This window comes from Phalacrocorax aristotelis, chromosome 2, assembly GCF_949628215.1.
Source record: "Phalacrocorax aristotelis chromosome 2, bGulAri2.1, whole genome shotgun sequence".
Lineage (NCBI taxonomy): Eukaryota > Metazoa > Chordata > Aves > Suliformes > Phalacrocoracidae > Phalacrocorax > Phalacrocorax aristotelis.
The window spans coordinates 38269700-38287418 of NC_134277.1; the positions used below are offsets into that span (position 1 = coordinate 38269700).

General features: G+C 43.3%; 1 protein-coding gene across 1 annotated transcript in view; it reads left to right on the forward strand.

Moving 5' to 3' along the window:
* The first annotated feature begins 6623 nt into the window (after window positions 1–6623).
* The window catches only part of CREB5 (cAMP responsive element binding protein 5), a 257654-nt gene continuing 246558 nt past the window's right edge, over window positions 6624–17719 (forward strand). The window contains exon 1 of the mRNA XM_075083142.1: window positions 6624–6692. The gene's annotated coding sequence lies outside the window, so the exon portion shown is untranslated. The remainder of the gene's footprint in view (window positions 6693–17719) is intronic.

Here is a 17719-nt window from a genome sequence, read left to right on the forward strand (position 1 = left end):
TTGTCTCTTGACCCCATGATTTTTATGCATAAATGCAGCTGCTATGTTATTCCAGTCCACTAATAATCAGAGATGTGGCCAAATGAGGTGGATTGGAATTTGCAGAAAACGTCTTTTTTCCTTCTAATTTAAATATGGTTTCCAAATTAGACTCTCAGAAACATGCAGAAAATGTCACCTCTTTCATGTCATATCATCATCTCATGAATATTTCTCATTCTACTCCTAAGACTAGAAAAACCAACAACCCAGACAACAAAAACCAGAACCCAAACCCCAATCAAACAGCAAAAATCTATATAAACCTCCATATCTGTCTGACTGGAGCTATACTATCCAAAAAACATGTATCAAATCAGTCTTCCATATTCATGCACTACACAATTAAATTATAACTAGGAATATTCCAACAAGCATCAAAAAGGGTAGATTAAATATAAAAGAAGTCATGCTGGAACTCTATGGGGGAATGGGGGAATAAAAATGTGATTTTTTTTTTTAATCACATTTTGTGATCTCATCCCCAAAAAAGCATGAAATAACAGCACCCAAGTATGGCAGAGGCACTGTTCTTTGAATTGTTATAGATATAGAAGGAAATATAGAGTCTTTCTTTTCTATCTCCCCGGAGTAAACCACACGACATACAGCTACAATGAAGGGATCGTTTGGCTATCTGAGATCAGGCCCACTTGGAGAACCATTGCACACTCGCTTGTGCACAAAAGGCGAGGATTTGAACAGCATGTCTCAGTTGAAGCTGAGACAACACGTGCGCTCAGCACGGGCATCAAGAACAAGTATGCTCTGAGGTCCCAAGGAGAGGAGGCTGGACAAACAGTGCTCTTCTTGACATACTGGGATCCCTTATGAGTGGAGCAAGATAAAAGAGGAGAGACAACTCTCCGTCTTGCAGTTCTGGGCCTTGCGTGTGCCCTGGCTGTTCTTACTGAGCTGAGGAGGCCAGCACACATCTTCCATCATGGTCTCATCTGCAGGAAGGACTCTGTCTCTCTATTCTCCTGCCCATTCTTTTTATATGGCACCTATAAACATAACCTGTGTCTCCTCTGATGTTTACCAAGAGTAAGGAAAAACATGGAATAAAACTAACTTTGGGTAACTTGGAAAGACCTAAAAGCCATTGTTTTAAGTGTTCCTTAAAGCTCAGTTAGAAGTCCCCAATCAACACATCTCAAACTTCGGTTAAAAGCTGGCAGGTCTAGAAAGAGCCTCCTTCCACCACCAGCTCTATTGCTTCTCAGTAGTAATGCACACTGGTTTTGTCCTACAGACACTCAGCAGTTTAGTTCAGACAGGGGAGTTTGGCATTAAGTGATTTGATACTTCTCAGGTAACCTTCCAGGAAATGGAAAAGAAATGGGAACATTTCTGGGCTGTGGCTTCTGCAGCATAGATGTGGCAAGACACAGATAGCTCCTCTTTGGTTCAACCAAATTCAAGTCAGTTTGCCTTTGCAGATAAATGAACGCGAGTACCTTGTTTGATCTGTTCTCAGTGTCACGCAGTAGCTGTAAGAGTGTCAGATTCTAGGACATCATTCAGAAACAGGAGAGAATTAAGATTTCAATTTGATGTTGTAAAAACCAGGAGGCATCTTAATTTCTGGAAAACATAGAACTGTGGCAGTTAATACTGTTATGGGACCCATGTAAATCCATCCTATAGATGTATGTAGAAGTAACAAGGCACATTAGCCTTCTCTCGCAAAGCATTTTTTTGCATTCCACGTGCTCCTACTGAGACCTGTCTCCCTTTATTTTACGTCACCCATTTAAGACAGAGGAATGCCATTAAGTAAAAGTGAGATCATCAGATGAACGGGTGAGGAGATGTACTTAGAGCAGAGAAACGTAGATATGACTTGCTTGGTATCCCACAGGACTGTTTCACATCCCTGTGATGTATCACACTTCCTTTCCTCTACAGCCCACTGGAGAAATGACAAGGCTGAACAGGAACATTGCTCACCATTTAAATCTCAGCAAATACGAGTTTGGTTTTTGTTTTTGTTGGTGGTGGTTTGTTTTTTTTTTTTAATGTTCAACACTACCTAATTTCTGTTTAGCTCTACTTATTCTCCAATTTCTGTCTCAGCTTTAAGACAAATCTGGTACTTCCTAGTGAGCCCCTGAAACCATCGAGAGTACGTGCTTCCCTTTGCTCACATCCTTTTCAATCTGATACTAAAAGAAGTAGAGATGAGATCTGAACAGAGGTGTAATAACTAAGGAATCAAGTGTTTTGTAAAAACACCAGATTTACATTTGTTCAGCATATCACTAGGGTTATTATGCATTGAATACCATCATTCGTACCCCTTTTAAAATGCATTTGGATCCATGGATTAAAGCATATGTTAAGATCTAGAAATCAATTTTTCCCCTTACCATTTTATTTCTAAGGTTTCACTTCTGTGTGACTAGTATAGACCTTTACTAAAGAGAAAAGAGTGGTGAATGACTTTTTTTTTTTTTTAACTTTTTGCAGGTAGTTTCACATGATAAATGTGGAGATCTGAAATGTTTAGTAGCATGTAAGGAGGTGAATAAATTACTGTTCGATTAGACTAAAAGATATTGCTGAAAAGTACTTGTAACGAGATAATTGCAAGTGCCAAAGCTGAGAGTAACACTCAACACTGGCAGCAGCTTAGTTAAACATGTGGTTAAAGATGTTATAGGAAGAACGGGTATGTAAAATATTCAACTGTCCCAGCAGTAAATATTAATTTTATGTGACAGCAATAGTGTCTGAGACTGATATTTGACATACAAAACTCCTATAATTATTTAATATCTTTACTTCCCAATGATTTTAATGATATGACAAAGATTTTAGGTGTTTGCTGAAACAGCACTACTGTCATTTACTATCAGTCAAACAAAATGTCATTCTAACTCATTTCACTGCAAAAGTCTGAGTCGTTTTCATACCAATTAAGCTACTGCTGTAAAGAGTATGTTCTTCTTTTGGGGTTTTATAATTAAAGAATAAAAATGACAAAGACCTATCTGGAAAGCATTTATTAGAACATATAATACAGAAAAGTATTTAAGTAGGGATTTTGCTGTCAGAAGAAAGCAGCTTTATGAAATCCTGAGTATAAAAATAGAAAAGCAGGATATGACTTTCTATCTTTAAATTAGTTATGAAACAACATTACAGGTAAAACAGGTAGTGCCTCATGTAGTTGATTGCTCAGTGCTTTTCAATGTAAGTTTCTTCAATCACTTAAAAACATTGCCAAGTGTTGAACCGTTCAGTATGGAGTTCTCCATGCCAGGTGCCTGCCCTAGGCAGGAGTATTTTGGAAAGCTGCTTCCAAAAGTCAGCCTATTCCAGAAACAATATTCCAGAAAAGTTAAGTTTCCTTGTCTACCATTATCCCAAATCTGACAAGGCTTTTTTTTTTTTTTCTGGGAACAGCTAGCGCTTTTGGAGTAGAAGCCTGAAGTTCTGCAGAATGATCGTCTCCCTCTGTCACAGGAGGTGCCTATGATTAGCCTCTAAGATTTGCCCAAATTTGTCTCCCGTATAGAGCCTGTTCTCAAGTTACAGCTTGTCAGCTGAGCTGTGGTAACTGGCTCTGTGTACATTCCTCATTTGCTGAGTAGAATATGCTAATCTAAACCACCTTTATAGGAGTTCACATTAAAGACTTCTTCACAGTGACAACACGCGAGCAGACATCAGCTCAGCTGGAAAGCAGCAACTTTGCAGGCAGGGGAGTTCCTCTTGTCCTATCATCACCCAGCAGTTTGCACCAAGAAAGAACTCGGCAATTATGTTTTCTCAATGTCCCTTCTCTGGCCGGTGTCCTCAGGCTGGAGGACTGACATGTTTTCTCCCCTGTGAACCGCTCAGCAACCAGGCACTGAAGTGAACGTAGAACAAATCAAAGCTGTATCTCCCAGTCTGCCTTTTCACATCTCTGTTCAGAGGTCAGAGTAGTTGCTTTAGGATGGAGAGAAGGTGGGTAACAGGCAAGAGGAAAGCAAAAATAGGCAAGGGAAGAACTGGAAGAGGGAGGAGAGCAACAGGGGCTGAGGGTGATAAGTGAAGCAGAAGTTGGGCATGGGGGAAAGTAACAATACGTGACACATATTGCAGCAGATTTAAACCCGAGAGGAGCCGTTGATTTATTCTGTACTCATTCCTCTCCAGGACTACAGCTCATTTCAAGAGTCAAGAGTCTTCCCTCGGAACTTGAGACTCATTTCAGGAATCCAGAATCTCTCTGCTCTACTGTCAGCGAAAACCAATGTAACCACCTATCAAAGCGTTTGTCACCACTCTCCCAGCAGCAGAGACACACAAACTGCTGCTGCAAGCTGCCTGTCTGTTCAAGTGGGAGAGATCTCTCCAAATAGGTACGTAGCAAGTAAAATTACTGATCTGACTAATGTGGTGGTCTTGTTCATCTTGCTTTTATGATGTCTTTTGCACAACACTCTGCACAGGGCGGAAGAACATGCAGAATATTCAAGTCAGGAACTTTAAACAAAATGTATGAAATGTATTAATGTATTAAAGCACAGTACACACCCAAAGTGGGTCTAGTTATTTACTCACTATACTCTGTGTACAAGTGAAATGGGGTCTACAATATAATTCATAAGAAAGCATCACCACTAGACTGACAACATAAAACTCTGGCTAATACTTCACCTAGCATTTTGTTTGCCTCTGTCTGTGTCATGTTTGCCATAACCGATTCTCACTACACAGGTACCTGGGGGATTTGGGCCCTGTTATCCTTGACTGGCATCTAAATTCTCCATTGCCGGTTCCAGTTTGGTCTCATTGGGAAACCTAGAGAAAAAAATACTGTACCTAGCCCAGGAAAACCCATCGATCAGCCTTAGCCCTGGCTGTGCATCTGTAAAAAGTGTGAGTACATAAATTGCATGATGAAATCTCAATGAGACACGCAGAGCTGCTTCCCACACTTAAATCTTTTTGTCATGGCCTTAAATAACTGTAGTGTTTCTCTATGCTAAAACCCTTCCTGTGTGACAGAAGTACCTGCATTTATTAGTGTAGTCATCCCTGTAGTTTATAATTTCAGGACATTCAGAGGTAAGGCACTTTGCACTTGGTATGCAATTTCCAAGGATAATACCTGACAAAACGAAGTCTTACAGTGACGGCATCATTGAGCCTTATCCTAAGTAGTTAAATGAGTTCAAAACCTATCATCAGTCACTGATAGGATCCGCTTCTCTCTGCTTTAAATCCTGCATAAAGTGCCAGTGAATTGTTAAAAGCTGAGGACGACTATTAGATAGCATAATATAAGCCTGCAAAAGAATGGTATTATTGGGACTAAAGTGCTGTATTATTGCCATTTATAAAGTATTTCCTGATTTTGGCAGTACATGTTATATTACTCCCTCCTCTGTTAATTGCATGTCAGAGGAAAAACCAACCGAGCAATGTGTTGCAGATTCTAAGGGCCTGCCTCGAAACACTGAGGTTTCCTCACGAGTCATCGGAGGCTTAGGTGCTAAAACACTGCATCAAAATTAAGTCATATGTCCTGGCATGAATCAGCAGCTAAGTCCAGTTAATTATCACGTGTACCTTTGAAACAAATACCTCCCGGATAACTACAGCATGGTTGGTGTTAGAGGCACTGCTGAGGAGCACTAGGCTGAGAGTGAGGAATTGTTCGTAACACACGAATACCCAGAAAAGGAGGCACTGAAGTAGTTACAGGGTGGAATAATAAACCTGGCACTGGTCATCGTCCCAGATAATTACAGACATAATCCGTATGTATATAAACTGTCAACCAGATGCAGAACGTTAAGTGTGGAAAAAGCAGTGAAATACCTGATTATAATAGTTAAGACTCTTCATGACTGTGCTGCCACAGCGCCCCGGGCTCGCCCCGGCACCCGAGCCCTGCCGGGAGGACACGCGTGGACCGGGCACACCTGAGCAGCGGAGGCGCACCCTCGCAGGGCTGCAGCTCGGCACGGGGGTTTCCCCCCCTTCTCGGACACCGCGTTATTTATTAGCCATTTTCTAGGTGAAACAATCAACCGAAGAAAAGAGTTCGGGGCTGCAGGACCGAGTCCCGCTGGAGCGCGGGCTGCGCTCGGCGGAGGCTCCGCGCCCTCGGGGCGGCGGGAGCAGCGCCCCGAACTCCCCCAGCCCCCCGAACTCCCCCAGCCCCGCCGCGCCGCGCCTTGCCAAGCTGCGGGCCCGGGGGAGGGACACGGGGCTGAGCAGTCCCCGCACAACCCCCTCCCTCCGCCCGGGAGGACGCACAGCCCAGTTCCGCGGCGCTCTTCCCGGGCTGCACGTCGCCGTTCCCGGGTCCCCGGAGCGTCCCCCCGGCCGGGCGCTGCCGGACACCCCCTCCCCCCCGCGGGGGGCGGGACATTGTTTCCAGGCTGACTCACAACCCCCCGCCCCGCCTCCCGCTCCGCAGGGGGCGAGGCCTCGGTCGGCCCCGCCCCGCCCCGCGCGCCCGGCCGCCCCCCCCTCACCCCCCTCCTCTCGCCCGGCACGGACCGCAATGATTTAGAAGTTCAGGAATCCCACGTGACGTCACGGAGGGTGATGTAATGCTTCTCTAAATAGAACGTATTGTAACCGTCCCTCAGTCCAACGTGGTTCCTCCGGCCGCGCTGCCGGTCCCGTCCCCGCCGCGCCGGGCGGTAAGTTCCTAAAAATACGGGGCTGCCCCGGGAAGGCGCCCGGCGCGGCGCACCCCGCGCTCCGCCGCACGGCGCGGCTCGGAGCGGAGCGGGGCGGCAGCGCCGGGGTGAGCGGCTGGGGAAGGGGCAGCCTGCGGCCGCGGGGGCTCTTCCCTCCCCGACTGCATCTGCTCCGGAGGCGGGAGCGCCGGTCCCCGCCGCGCCGCTGCCGGGCGCGGGGATCCCCCCCGCCGCCCCCCCAACCCTCCCGTTTCGTCCTCGCCGTGCCCCGCCGAGGCGGCGCGGGGAGAGGGGGCGTGAGCGACCCCCGCGCCCCGCCGAGGGTCGGGCAGAGCGGGGCGGCGGGGGGCCGGGGGCGCACGGCCGCCGAGTTACCGGGCAGCCGGGCTCCCCGCCCGCACCTCGGGGAGTTTGGGAAGTCTCTGCGCGCCGCTTCCCGGGATGGGACGGGGTGGATGGGATGGGACGGGATGGGGCGGCTGCCGCGGGGCGCGGGTTGCACCCCGCTCCCTGCTGCCCCGGGCGGGGCGGGCAGCAGCCGGCGGAGGGGCCGCGGTTCCCCCGCACCCCGTCGGCGGGCTGGACGGCTCCTCGCCTCTGCCGGCCCCGGCGGCAGCCGGCAGTGACAGCTCGGCGGCCGCCCCCTCTCCCCGCCGCCCCTAAACTTCTGGACAAGTTTCGCGGCGGCGCCCGGGGGCCCCAGCGAGCCGGGACCCGCCGGCGGCGGGCGCGGAGCGGTGCGGGGTGCGCGGCCGCCTTCCCCCGTGAGACACCCCGGGTGCCGGGCTGCTCCCGGCCCTTACGTCATGCTGCGGGCCGGTGCGGGGCTGATGCTCCGCTTCTGATGCCGTCGGGGCCGGGGCCGGGGGGAGAGTGCTGACAAGGTCCCCGCTCTGCAGCCCCGCTGTCCCTTTTCAGCCCCGGTGCTCCGCTCATCGCCACCCCCCTCCCCCAGCTCCGCGCCCCCCTCGTCCCCGCCACTGTCCTCTCTTACAGGGGTCTCTCTCTCCCCAGCGAAGTTTTCAGGACGCTAAGAGCTTCAGGACTGTAAGGGGAATACTTACTAAACTCTGCCTCCTCTATTATTTATGTCCAAGCATGGTGAGTGATCCTTCATCTCCAGGGCTTAATACAAGCTTTACAATCGGAAAGAGAGCGGTCGTTCAAAAATGGGGGTAGGAATAAAGGAAAATGAAATGTCCACATGTTGGTTTGTTTTTTTTTTTAAATACAGAACGATATTAGGAGTGTCTTAACCTGCAAGATTAGAAGATTTCCATATATTATCAGTAAGAAACAGTGCTTAGCTAGATGAAATTAAAGCTTGAGCGGAAGCATAGTAATTACTGTGAAGCATCTTGCTTGGGCTTTCCTTCGGACCGTGCAGTTTTCAGGGAGATATTCACCCGCTGGCTTGCACCAGCCTTTCCTTGTCTGGCCATTTGAATAAGCAGCAGTGCGTCAAGTAACAGTGGTGAAGGAAAACTTTCTTGTAAGAAACTGTCATGCAGAAATAATCCAGAAACTGGACTGAAAGAAAATTGAGAGGTGGAAGGTGAGAGCCGAATGCAAAAATGTAATGTAATTTTTTTTTTTTTTTTGGGGGGGGGAGTGTGTGTGGTGTTGCTGAAGGAGGTACACTTACATAAGGGTATAGTTTATTTTCAGTAGAAAAGTGTACAGTGTTGAAAGTCGCCGCTCGGTATTTTGTAGTGTTCGTGTGCTGAATGAGGTTGTCAGTATCAAAAGCTTGAAATTCTATATAAAAAATGGCTAAAATCCTTATTTGTGACTCCTTAATCCTAAGGGGAGCTGTACAGGTCGCAAAGTACTAGGGAAAACTGTGATTAATGATCAGTGATTAGTGATAAGTGATTAGTGGTTTTATTCAAACTGTTACCTCTGACCAGAAGCACACATCAGAGGATTAACAGGCTCTTTAGATAAATGCTCATTAGCGGAAGGGGGAAAGCAAAGATAATAGGCATGCACACAGGGACAACTTTCTAGGAAAATCATTCCTGTCTCTGGCATAATAAGCTCTATTAGCAGAAAGGCTCTTTAATTTAAAAGTTGCTTTTATCTTGTAAATCAAAGATAGATGTAGAAGTTCGCTGCGCTATTATAGCCTAAATTTTCCCATATCCACTAGATGTGGATTATCTCAGTAGTGATATTTTATTTAAAAAAAACCCACCCAATTGAATCTTTAAGAAACTGAACATTCCCAAGTGCTAAAGCCCTACATCCCGAGGCATCCGCTCCCAACCGGCAGAGCAGAGCCTGCTGGCAGCTAACTAGATGGCGCAGTCCTGTTCTTTGTGAGTATATAGTCCTGGGTTATGAACTTAGCAAGTAGCAGCTTGCTAGGTGTCCTTCAACACTTACAACAAAGTTGATTCTGTGCTGGGTTGGAGGCTAGACAGTGCTATGAGTTTGTAGTCACATTTTCCACGTCAGTTAATCTAGTGAGTTAAAGGCTACTGGAAAAATTAGTCTCATGTTCTGAGAGAAACGGCGAGGAGAGGACAAGAGAGGGGCAAATAGCTACAACCTGAGACGTAACTCCTGATCGAGCTGTTTTATACTGCTTTAATGAAGTACAGGTCTGAGGGCCGTACTTACTGAAGCCTGAAAGCTCTCGGGAGTCCTTCCCCCAGCTATCACTGGCAAAGTGAGGTGGTTTTTTTTTTAAAGAGTCACTAAAGAGAAAGAACAGTTGGTGTGGTGGTTGAGCAAACCAACTTGGACCAGACTCTACTCTACAGAAAATGGTAAGGAGTCTATTTTTATGATTACTACCCAGGGATTTCTCATTACTCTGTCATGGGTGGACTGTGAAGAACTGGTCTTTACTGCTGTCCATAGACTTGGGGATGTTTCTGCTGTCCCGTTAGCTTACATGGGGTTTATGTTTGTTTGCATCTGTGCAGATCACCAAACTTTCAAACCTTTAAATGAAGAACTGGAGTGAAAGAGGAAATAGAAATAATGAAGTTACGGCATGAAAAAGAAACTGCTGTAGTCTCCTATTCTTACATCTTTAACTGGAGACTCTTAGGAGGAGTCAGACTAATGCTTAAAATAAAAAAGTTTTGTAATAGCATATAAAAAAGGGCAATAAGCTTTGTCTGCCACTCTTGAATATTGGATGGCATTCTTCCAGGAGTTAAAATTGAAGTCTTTTAAAAACTTTACACTTTTAGAATAATCAGAACCCTTTCCCCCTCTCCAAAATATCCATTAGTAGTTCAGCTTCAATTTATCAAACTCTACCTCTGCTAATTTAACCTGGGGAATGTAAAAGGAAGCAAACCATGTATATAGATTAAAAGAAAAGATAGAAACGAGATCGTACCTGTCATTTTATTTATATCGCCATTTATCAGAATGACTTTCACAGATAAGGAATAATAGGTACTTTTTAATTTGATGCTCAATTTCTCACTTTGAGAACCTGAAATATGCTACAATCGCTTACGTTTATCCTATGCACTGCAGAGGAGTCTTCTGTAAAAGATTGTTTCAGTGGGAGCTAGAGTTCACTCTGGAGTTGATAAGAGAGAGGCAATCTCGCAGTGCCTTCAGAAGGCAGCTTTTACGTACTAAACCTTTCAGCTTTGTGTGGGCAGAATCTCTGTGGGCTCAGTAAGTCTTGCAGAATGACTTGAAACTTGGTTATTAACTTGTCTGCTTGTGGCCCCCTTTAAAAACCTGTCTCTGTGCCCCTAATCAAGACAGGAGGATCTTAAATGTTAGAAGAGTTCTTGCAAGTTTGTGGTTGCTTTTGAAACATTTATTTAATCAAAGACTTCTCCTCTGATCTTTGTCGTCCTGTGTCTCTAATTTCTCCTATCAGCTAACTTTCTGGATTTTCTATAAACCTGTTGCTTGGAGGACTTATACCTATGTTTCTGTATTATTAGCCGTCTTTCAAGATTAACCTTAATTCCAGTGACCGCCTTTCCTATGAACCCTTTATTATAAGAAAATTATTTCTGGACAAGATTCTGCAGTCAAAGAAGAGCAAAACTGTTTTTACTTAAAAGTATTTTTTTCATTATTGTTATTATTCTTAAGGACCATATTACTTATTATTGGAACAAAAGGGTAATTTTTCTCAAGGCCCGCAAATACTGATTTTTCTTGTAACTTGTTACAGGAAAACTCTACTCAGTAGATGCAGTTGCTGGAAACACAGATACGTGTGTAAAGCAACAGGTCTCTCAGCTCTGCTTCATAGCTCCAGGTGATTCTTTTGCTTTGCTTGGGTTTTGGTTATCTCACTAACCAAATTAATAGGCAGACATATATAATTAAGAGAGTTTATTTGCCTTAATCTTTTTCTTGTATAAACTCTTATTGCAACGAATACCTAGGAGTCCTAGTGGAAATATTTAAAATGCGTTGAGATTCTGTCAGTCGTAAGTACTAATGGCAGGGCCGATCAGACAGCTTGGTAGGTTGTTGGCACTCTGCAATATCTCAAAATGATTTCTGTTGAGTTGTCCTCTTCCTCTGTCCATGCCACATGCTATTTAGCCCCTGAAAAAGACCCAGGATTTCTAGGTAAATTAGATATTCTGCTCTGCTAATGATAATGCTCTAGGGCTTTTAGGTCTCTAACCCTAAAATGTATTTTTAGGGCTTTTGCCTTTTCCTGCCTTGAGAAATGATCGAAGTTGATTGCAAATTTAAAGCAACAGTTTGGAATAAGAACTATGAAAACACTTTTTCCTCTTACCAAAACTTACATTACTATGCTAATTTACAATTTTAAGGTGTAGTATTCTCTGACACAGACAAAACAATGATCTCAGACAATACCTTATCGTGCTGTATTTGAACACTAGCCATGTTGCAGCAGTAAGTACAGAAATTAGCTTTTGTAGACTTGACATGTAAAACATAATGCTGTTATGGAAATATTTTTTTTTTGTTTATACATATAATCAGAGAAATTATTTAAATTGTCTCAGGTGTACATAACAGGCCCAACATAACATACATAAAATAGTTATTTTGGTGATGAAATGAAGTGGCTTGTTGAAGCAGATAAGCTGTTGCGTCTTATTACATCCAAGGAGCTGTTCGGTTGGTTTGTGCATTCATCGTTTGTCATATTATGGCTCAGGTTGAAGGGGCAACCCCGACACTTTAAAACAATAGTACATTTACTATTTTTCACTATGGTGTTATTTTACTCTGTAATTAAAAATACTGAGAGTCAGCATTTTTTACTAGCCATCACGTGGGAAATGCAGCTGTTATTTGCAGAGTTTAGAAAGGGTTGGTTGCCCTGGTTTGCAGGTTTCTAGATGGTGATATCCAATGCTATTTTATAAACACGAAGAGATTTTGCAAGGATTTTGCTGAAGGCTGTAGGATTTTCAAAGTAAAACATTGAAAGCTTACGACAATTTCCTTAGCTTAAAAGATGTTTTGCTTTTGGTTCTTTTTCCTGTCTTATATTTTTTTGAGAATTTGTTCAAGAAGTCAGTCCCTCACACAGCTTCAAAATAAATGCCTCGAAATGTTGTCATCAGCATGTTTGTCTAGGTGTCCGGTTTTAATAATCTTGTCCTTTGAGACAGCTCATATCACTGTCGTGACGCCCTTCAACGTAAGGTGATTCGAAGGTGTGGGGTGCAGCCCTGCTTGGCCAGAAAGCTCCACTCAGCAGGTGATAAAAAGGGCAACATCTTTAGAAAAAGGCAGGAGGAATGAGATACAAATTTAGCTGGGGGAAAATACTACAAATCCTCTACTACCTTTGCCAGCATCAGGAGCCAATTTTGCTTTTCTTTGGCTCTGAATGTTTTCATTACTCTTACTAGGGTACCGAGACCTCTGCTAATTCAGGATCTGGGCACCGTTTTATCCCACCCTCATCTCTCTACCCCACATAAACTCTACTAATAGTTTCTATTGCCTTTTAGTCCTTTGCAGGATTTTCTCAAACGCCCTTCTTTGCTGTCATTTCAATTTCTTTCCTTCCTGAGGGCCTTGTCTTTGGGTGCCACCATGCAGTGAACATCTTGATGCAGTTGAAGTGCTTGGTCCCAGCCTCGGTATGTTTGCGTGTTTTGAAGTTTTCTGTCCAGGGATGTACTGAGCTTTAACTGGTCATCCTTGAACACACTGCCTAAATTTAATCCAGAAAAATGTATTTAATTAGGCTGGTCTTTTTTTCATTTAGAGGAAGAAGCTGCCTTTTTACTTGTTTACTTTGTGGGCTTATGCCTTCAGTTACTCTTTCATTGCATGTGAGGCAGTGTTGTTCATAGCCAGCTTTTTCTGAGCTGTTTGCAAGTACTCAGAAATTAATTTGGCTCATGTGGGAAATTAACCCGGACTAGTGGTTCCTAGATTTAACATCTGAGGTTTTCTTCTCCTGGCCAAGTGTAAGTAATGCTAGTTAATATGTGATGCTCAACACAGGGGGCTCTGTAGCACAATAAATGTAATTTGAGAATGAGTTTAGGATGCGTGATATGGAGTGGCTGCAATAGTAAGCACTAAATTGAGATGTTACCTTACTGCACTCTCTCTCTCTTTTTTCCTTCACTGTGCTTTAAGTCTTTCAGTTCTGGGATGCTGAGTTGGTGTGGTAATTACCCATCGAGTAGTATTCTGCCTAAGTAAGCAATGGAGTGCTCCAAGGTATGGATGATGATATGAGTAGGTGACTTGGTTGTGCACTGATGCTGCAAACCAACTGCCCGTAATTCAGCCATGTGTGAACTAGTTTACCATTATTCTCAGTCCAAATATACCTCTCACTTACCTTTTAAAAAATCTTATATTCAACAGCAATAGTCAGGTGCTAGGTGAGGAGCTTCAAATTGTGAAGGGTAAATCATACCACCATAGGTACTGCTCTGACTCAGTGATAGCCGGTTGGATAAATCTGGGCTTGCTTTTGATTCTGGTCAGGTCAGTGAATGAGTTTGTCACTAAATATTTTTAGGCGCCCAGCAGGAACTCCAAAGGTGACCTGAGCGTGTGATGGCAAAGAGCCTAGAATTGTGCTTGTCCAGAAACGAGCACTGTCTGTGTTAGAAATTTGGGCATGCCAATACCTCACTTACAGGAAACTTATTTTCTTGGAATGGTAGTAAAATACAACCTGAAGAAACTAAAAGCTGAGCAGTGGAGTAGGAAAAGATAATCAATTGCTTTGTTCAGGAATATCTTTTACTACCTACTGTTTAACTTCATTACTGAGTGAATGTTTTAGGAAGAAGAATTTTTTGTTAAGGGCTTGTGAGGATTTCAACCACCACATTGACTTCCTTTTTTGTGACTTAAAATTTAAAAAAGCTTCTTTTGCTGGTGATGGGGGTGGGTGAGAAGGGGCATTTGCACCGGTTTTTTTTTTTTTTGGTTTTTTTTTAAGGTTGAATAGATCAGGATCAACATCTGTAGAGACCTCCGTCATTTCCAAGAGAGTGCACAAAATGAGGGAAAAGAAGAGATTCTGTAGTTAAAAACAAGTTAAGGAATTTTTCTTCTTTCCTCACTTCCATATCCTTAAGTGAATCTGTGTAGCACTTAAAGGTTATCTTATACCTGTTATTAAATAAGGTCAGTGTAAGTTTCTTTCACTGGCTGTGAAATGGAAAAGTATTTTTAAAAGACAGTGAGTAAAAAGTAAATGATGTAAAAACGAAACCACTTCCTACAATTCCCGTAGTGCTCTTTCATTCTTCAGTGCTAATAAAGCAGCACATGGACTCAAGCATGAAAATAGATTAAATTTGAGTAATTGCTGCTTTGTCACAGAGAGTGAGAGAAAGCAGCAATTTAACTATTTTGATGTGAATCTTTAAAAGTTTCTCTAAATAACTTGCTATGAAAGTAGAAAGGATCAAAAGAGCCACGGGTTTTATGACTGGGTAAGGAGAATTACATTCTTGTGGATTTAAAAAAATTTTATAGTAGAGCCTAATTCTCCACTCACCCTGATACAAATCTGGAGCAACTCTATTGAAATCTGTGGAGTTACTGACTGCAATAACACTCATTGAGAAGAAAATTAGATTCACGGGGTCTATTCTGAACGTAGCCTATCAGTTGTGCGCTGTGCAAATCCCATTATTAAAGTAATGGCCTGATATGTCACGTTAAGGACGGCTTTTTCCCCAAGATGAACATGTTTGTAGCTCTCCTCATCTTGTGACTACTTTTTAAGGGGGCAGGGGGATATTGAGAATACTTATTTTGTGCTCAATTAATATTCCTTCCGTGCACTCTCCTTCCTCTCACGCGCTTTATGTGTGGGTGCGCAGTCTGCACTCTCCATCATCTATCTGTCTGTGTCTCTTTGGCTGTGACAGTCACCACTCGGGCCTCAGACTTGCACGACACAGACGAAAAGCCCACCACGATTTTCAGTTAAACATGGCAGGATCTAATTCTGCTCCTAAATATGATGTGCATTTTTACTCTTAACAACACTATTGTGAATTGGGAGTAACACCTTAGACTTCAGTTATATTTTATTTGTGGAGTTTTGTGAGTTGTGTGGGTTGGTGTTTTTTTTTTGGTGGGGTTTTTTTCATTTTTGGAAAAAAAAGAGATGGAGGAGGGAAGAGGTGGGAAGGCAGTGTAGCCCTGCAGTTTTAATAAATTGAAGTATTTGTTTGCAGCACTGGAAAGCAAGGCCCAAGCCGCTTGAGCATCCTGCACAGTTCCCAGGCTGACCTGCAAGTGAGAGCAGACAGTCTTTCAGAAATCGGGAAAAATTTTATCACTGCCTGAGCTGCTCTGATTTTTTTTTTAAACAGCAATCAACAGGGCATTTTGAGCAAGAAAAACATTGCAGAGTGGTAAATAGACAGTGTCCAGTGTGCAACCCCTGCCTTCCCCAGCCCTAATCGTGTACACTCGCTTCCAATTTTCTTAATTTGACCCAGGAGATGTGGGGTCAGCTCTGTGACTTTTGAAATTGGTATAAATCCATTGACTTCTCTGAAACTGTGTGGAGTTGAGGCTATGGCCCACAGTTGTTTGTTAATGGCACACAACGGGCAACTTCTGCATATAATCTTTTGTGGGAAAAGTTTTAGGCCTTATAACTGACCCTGGTGTGGAAGGATTCTCTGGACCCTGAACAGTCCAGAGGTTAATTTATAAAAAAAATGAAACAAACCCACAACTATTATTTCATTGCCAAACATTTTAAAAAAGCACTATTTATGTAGGCCCTATATAAGCACACATTGTCTTATGTTCCTTCTGCTGGCTTTGCGTTTGACTAAACCATTATTCTCGGAGTGCTGCTGTGCTGAGATCATCAGTGATGATGGTGTGAAAACAAACAAGTTTTAGCATGAGAAGTCACTATATAATTTGACAGGGAGGTTGTCAGCACCAAAACATCCACATAATTTAATCTCTGGTCAAAGAAAAATAAAAATCAGGTGGCTAGTGGCAAAAATACATTCTTAGAAGGAAGGGAAGGGGACTGGATCTAATTCTGCAAGGTGCTGTGTCAACTAAAAGGAGGACATGTCTCAATCCCCATTGAAGTCAATGGGCATTGAGGGCACTCAGGGACTAGTAGCATTGTGTCCTTTTTCTCAAAAGTTTAGTAAAACTGCTGAGATGAAACTTAATTCCTCATTAATTCAAACTCCTAGCAAGTTCTTGGGTGAAAAGCTCTCTTTGTTAAAGATTGAGATACCCTCCATCTCTTCAATAGAGAGCTAAAAAAGTACGTGCTCTTAATTCTGTAGCCTTCAAGGAGTCCTTCAACACGAAGAGCAACAGTAAGAACTGATATTCTGCACATACCTTAACAGTACAAAAATTCTGCTTCGGAGAAAAACACTTCTGGCCTCTGTTACATTACATAAAATAAGGACACAGCTTCCTATTTCATTCTTCTGAAAGTGATCTTTAATGTTACCAAGAATGATTTTGTATTCCCCAGTGTTAAATCAAAAAGCTTTGGGACTAATGAATGCAGCTACGTGTAGTCAAATAGGTGCTGTGAAAAATAAGCTATCAAACACCGCGCGTGCTACCCACCCTTTTTTTTTTTGTTCCTTAGTGAAAAGTTACGATGGGTTCCTTTTCACATAAATAAAGTCGATGAATCCCAGATGAGTCAATCAACTTAATAATACCCTAAAATGTAGGGGTTCCAGATAGTTTATTTTACTGCTATGCTGTGGCCTTATGCTTGTACCTCTTACTGGATTATCTAAATTGTGTGGAGCTTGCAGGATACACAAGGAAACACTTTGAAAACATTGCTCCCTCTGTAGCAGTTACAATGCTACATCTTGTATTTTCTCTCTCGCGTGATGTCTGATTCTATACAATTTTTCCTGCCAAAAAGCTGGTATTCCAAAGTATTAGTACAGCCTATTTCTAGGCTGTCAGTCTTCCAGTTTTCGTTTCAGAGTTTTTAGTCAGTGCACTGTCAGCCAAATGCTTTTCAGCAGACTGAAAGTTTTTAGGGACAGAATAGGCTTAGGAAAAATATTTTCAGTGCTGTAATTAATCCTAAATTAATTTATAATGAGGACAATAAGAGATATGATGATGACTGTCTTATCAAGCTAGTCATGGAAATAGGTTTGGGGTTGGTTTTAAATTTAAATTTGCAGTGTTGGTTTCCGACAACTTAAATGTACTGAGGATGCATTGCAGTGAAGTGTTGGTTTGGCATGCTGCGTATGATGAGGTCCTTGCTGTATCTGTCCTTTCGAGGAAACACCCTTCTTTAAACAGGGGAAGATGTGGTGCTGTGAGTGCTGCTGGGCCTGGTGGCCACGTTGCATGGTGTGGGAGCATGCACTGCACGGCGGGTGCGAATGTGGCAGTGGAAGCCACCTTATGCCATTCCTCACTAACAAAATTGCCAGTCACCAGGGTTCAAGTGCCTTCAGAAGGCCCAAGAAAGATTTCAAGCAGATCTCTTACTTGGCTTCAGTGATTAGAAAATACTGTTCTATGTCAGGAGAATGCCCACATCTACATTTACAGAGGTTTTAGTGCTATGTAGCGCCTTACAC